A 5,248-nucleotide genomic window follows, 5' to 3' on the forward strand; every position below is an offset into this window, starting at 1 on the left:
AATTTGTCATATGCATTGCATTGCAGGTGATGTTGTTACTTTTGTTCTACTACTTAATTGGGTTGGTATTTACTTATACTTAGTAATTGCTAATAAAATTTTGACCAACTTTAAAAGCAATGCTCAGCTTCAACCATCCTCTTTGTTGAGCGATGAACGTATGTGAGCTCACTCTTGCTGTCTCACACCCCCCACAGGTCAAGAACAGGTACCGCAGGATGAGGCGCATGGAGGATGCTGCGATGTGTTCGTGAGAGGTCTAGGTCGTCGTCTCCCAGTCAACTTTGGGTTGCTGGACCGTTCTCTCCTTATAATGTAATTATTTATTTTGTATAGAACTCCTTTTATATAGTAAAGATGTGACATTCGATCCTGTGCTATGATTCATCATATGTGTGAGACTTGGTCCCAGCACACCTGGTGATTATGTTCGCGCCCGGGTCTTGGTGCCCCGAAACCCGGGTGTGACACTATCTTGCTATGACTAAAGGAGTACCTCTTCTTGGCCACTGGAGCGTCTCTGTAAGTTCTATCAATAAGAGCAAGTCTAAGGGGTCGAATTTTTCTCCCTTTTGTAACTAGGTAACGCATGTGTGTACGCCAACCCGGTGAGGTCCGCCCTCATAAGTCTGGCCTGTTGGTCTGCACCCATGCATGACAGGTTATAAAGAAAAGATTTACCCCCTCAGATGTGCCTCTATGATAGTTTTATCCTACTGCTCCATGGTCTTACCTTGCAGTTTTCCAGATATTATTTTATCTAACCCACCCGAACAGTTCCCTTTCCATCAGACATAATGACATATGAATTGAATAACCAGGCTTGCAGTTTAGGACCTCTCTACGAAAGCAGGAGGGCCTGACAGCCTGGGAGCCGGTTCTAAAGAACGGGAGCCCGTTCCATGGGGTGGTCCGGAGCCTGTGTGGCCGCTTAGCCTGGTCCCGTACCCGAAAGCCTGCACACTCCAGCACTCTGTGACGAGTACCCTAGTATTTGGAGCTATAAGTCATGTGGGTCTGGCAACCTGGGGTCCGGAACTAGAGAATGGACACTTGTCTCCTGGGTGGTTCGGAGCCCATGTAGCCGCTCAGCCTGGTTCCGTACCGTGGGCCTACACGCTCCACCACTCTGCGACGGGTGTCCTAGTACCAAGAACCACCATTCGGGGGGTCCGGAAGCACAACTTGGCATCCCAGACTAGACCCTGCAGGTCCCGAGCTTGTATTAAAGGATGGCTAGTGTTAGATGGCGGGCCCTGCGGGTGTACTACTAATGCTCCCTAGCCAAAGCTGTGTACAGGCCCAGGTCCCAGTCGAGGCTACCTCCTGGAGGCCATTGCCAACTCTTTCTTAGGTATGCTGGTCTGCAGCCTCGATAGATCGAGCCTACATCCCAGGGGGGCCAGGTACCAAGGAGGAATCAATTACACGACACGCAACGGGGACAAGTGGTACACAGATAAGTGCTAATACTGCTTGATAAATAGTACTTAAAAGTACCTTACAAAAAGCAAAAGTATTACATCCGCCTTCAAGCGGAGCCCTAGCTCCATCTCTACTCTACAGGTATGAACTACCTTCACACCAGTAGGGTCGTGTGGATAGCTAGCTCCGAGCGGCTCGCCAGCGGAGGCGACCACCTCTGCACCGACGGCAGTGGCCACCTCTGCACCGATGGCAGTGGCCACCACTGCACCAACGGCTCGCCAGCGGCGGCGACTACCTCAGCTCCGAGCGGCTCGCCAGCAGAGGCAACCACCTCTGAAGCGGACAGCCTCACTAGCGGCGGCGACCACCTCTGCGCCGGGCAGCCTCCCCAGCAGTGGCGACCGCCTCAGCGTGCCTGCCATGGCGAAGAGGTCCTCGCCTCCGTCCCCCTACGGGGGTGAGGACAAGACCATCCAAGCCATGCAGCTGGGAGCACGGTGGAAGGCGGTGCTTGCGATCTGGCAGGATCGCGTAGCCAAAGTTCGCCTCCTTCACAAGGCTGGTGATCATCCTTTTCCTTCGAATGCTGGAGAAAGAGGTGGGCACCAGCCCGTGTGGGAGGTGAAGCCGCGACTCAGCTCGCTCCCCACCACCACGAGGCTGATGAACATCCTTGAAGCCAAGCACCGATGGAAGAATGCCGCTCCTACAAGGCCGTGCACCTCCAGCAGAGGGAAGACAAGACCGGTAGCACCAGCCCGCTAGGGAGGACAAAAGGCATGAACTCTCTAGCGGAAAGCTCATCGAGGTGGATGACGCCGGCGCAAATCCTTCCGCCGAGCGCCGGCACATTCCATCCAAACAGGCGGTATAGCATTTCGAGCACCCGCTTAGTCTGGGCGCGCTCAAGATGAAGTCACAAGGCCATGGCGAACTACGGTAATGTGAAGCAGAGACCTTGAAGGCAAAGGGGCGCAAAGAGCTCGGAGGCGAAAGGACGCCACGAGTGGGGGAGAAGCAAGGCATGGCTGCTACTCGAGGGATGAACCCCTCTTTAAAGGCAGACTCCCCTGCTCGAAGCGTTGTGAGAAGCCTCCCCCGATGCCCACCGGGGTATCCATCCCATGACACGGGGGCCCGGTCCTACAGGTCATACAGCTGGCGCGCTGGCCTTCGAGTGCGAAGAAGGCGAACTGCCGCACATGAAGCGTGCTACCGCCCCGCGGTGGTACGCCTCCTCCATCTTCGCTACGACCAACGGTCAAGAAGGCGAACCACCGTACAAGGAGCATGCTACCGCCCCGCGGTAGTGCGCCCCCTCGTCTTCGCTGCAACCAGCGGTCCAACCTCTGGCATGGGGGCCCAGGCCCACATGTCATGCACCCGGCGCGCCGATTTCTGGGTACAGAGAAGTTGCACCGCCGCTCGTGCCAATACCACGTCTCCTTGGGGCCGCTCGTGTAAATGCAGCGACTCGAGGCACCCCGCGCATGGCCCAACAAAGACATTAAGTGCGGAGGTCACGGGTCAGTCAGCCGCGGGGATCGGTGGGGCAGTCGGCGTGACCATGGGCCGACCGGCAGTAATTGCATCAACGGGCGCGCAGGGGCAGCGAGCCAATCGCCGATCAAACTTTGGCCCCACCTGCAGGCTCGTATCCTCCCCTAAGGCGGGCCCAGGGGCCACTGTCGGTACCCTGAATCAGGGGTACCCCTTACTGAAGTATGAAGACACAGTGCCCGTACGACGTTCTCTAGCCGCACGGTGAACGACACCCAACCACACCACGTGGGCGGCTCAAGGGGCACCACGTGACGAGAAAAGATGGTGCATCCCAGGATGTATCAGTTGGACCGGACCTCCACGAGGGAGCACCGGACCCTTGTACGCACAACCAGGACCCCTCAAGTAAGCATGCCGGGTCCCTTGGATGGGGTCTAGATCCCTCCGAGTAAGGACTGGGCCGCAACGAGGTCCCGGGACAGGGGAGACCCTGGTATAAGCAAGGATTCGGTATAGACACGTATCCGGGCCTTACCCTATGCGCTTGCACTCCCCGCTCAGGCGGAGACCCGATGCTGCCACGTGGCTTGTTGCCCGTGACATAAGCCAGCGGGCGGAGCCTGACGTAAGGCCTCTAGGCCACGCGGTCTCTGCATTTATTGCGGAGAGGACACGCCGCCTGTCCACCCTGCTGACAGGCGATGTGCCCCCTCAGCATTTAATGTGTCCTGTCCACTCCGCTGGCAGGCGGCGCCAGGGCCATCCTGCAGACGGCACACCTATCCAGTCCATTGTCAAACAGTGCGCCCGTGCTGCGCGGTGCACTGTGTTCATCATCCCTTATATGAGAAGCTTCCCCTACACGTCGATGCAACGCAGATCTCGGATGTCAGGGCACAAGAAGATTGCTCTAGCAGCAAACATTAGTGGCTCCAAGTACTACATCCGTTATGTTCCTAGGCCCACATGTCGGGGCTCAGTACCCTTGTACATGCCCCCCTTAGCTATAAAAGGGGAGGCATGCAATGTTACAACTCAGACACACTTAGACCAAGCTCAGGCTCTCAGCTCTCAAGCTTCCACAGCAATCCAACACACAGTGGAGTAGGGTATTACGCTCCGGCGGCCCGAACCACTCTAAATCCTCGCGTGTCCTTGTGCTCGATGATCGCTTAGCAGGACAGGAAAAACACTTAAGCCCCCTCCTCATCTTAGGATTTAGGGCGGGTGCACTCCGCCACCCGGCCGGAGAATTCTCTCTCCGACAGTCAGGGAAGCATGTACTTTAGGATGTTCTCCTTTGATCATCTTATAAATATCCCTGCCCAGACAAGGTGAGGGAAAGACATGTTTGAGAACCACTATTCTACATTTTGTCGTGTGGTTATACTCTTGCCACCCCTTGTTGTTCGGGTCCCTCTGTTAGGACCCAATAAGTCCAAAGAGATTGGTCGTAGTGTACTAGATGATGTACCGAAACTCCAGAGTCGAGAGTGGGTATATATAGAGAGACCTCTTTGGTAACACTTCAAAATGAATGGTGCATTGCTAGCGCCAGAGGATTGAACAAAATATGCAATTGCATTAAAATAAAGTGTGCATTCATCTCAAATGAATGCAATGTGTTTGAATAAGGGTTTGAATTTGAATTTGATTCCAATAATAGTATAAGAATGATATATGAATTTGTGTAGTTGAATATTGGGTACAGTAAATATACATATATTGAACTGCGATGATGAGTAAATAGAATTAAAAAATGGAGCATCGTTACCGAAATCGCATTCTTTGCCGAACACACTCGGCAAAGGTCATTTTACACTCGACAAAGCCTTTGCCGAGTGTAACATTCGGCAAAAAATACTCGGCAAATATTTTATCGGCAAAGGGTTTTTTGCCGAGTACTTTGCCGAGTGTCAAAAAGCACTTGACAAAGAAAAGCACTCGGTAAATTAAGAATCGAAAAAACCAAAAACAGCAAAACATTTTTTTAAAATTATAGGAACAACCTTCCAACCACTACCTATTACTATACCCATCGCCCTATCATTTTTCACTATTATTTTGAATCAAATTTACATGTTTTGTGCATAGTGAGATTCAAACTCGCAACATCTCTCTCGCGCATACCCTCCTCTACCACTACACTCACTACAGGAATTCACTTAATTCCCGTCGGCCTGAAACCGACGGGAATAAGCCCTAAACCGACGGGAATAAGTAATTCCCGTCGGTTTAGGGCTTATTCCCGTCGGTTTCAGGCCGACGGGCGTCCCTTGTCGGGGATAAGGTTATCCCCGTCGGCGGCTGACGGGAA

This window comes from Zea mays, chromosome 9 (genome assembly GCF_902167145.1).
Source record: "Zea mays cultivar B73 chromosome 9, Zm-B73-REFERENCE-NAM-5.0, whole genome shotgun sequence".
In the NCBI taxonomy this organism is placed as follows: domain Eukaryota; kingdom Viridiplantae; phylum Streptophyta; class Magnoliopsida; order Poales; family Poaceae; genus Zea; species Zea mays.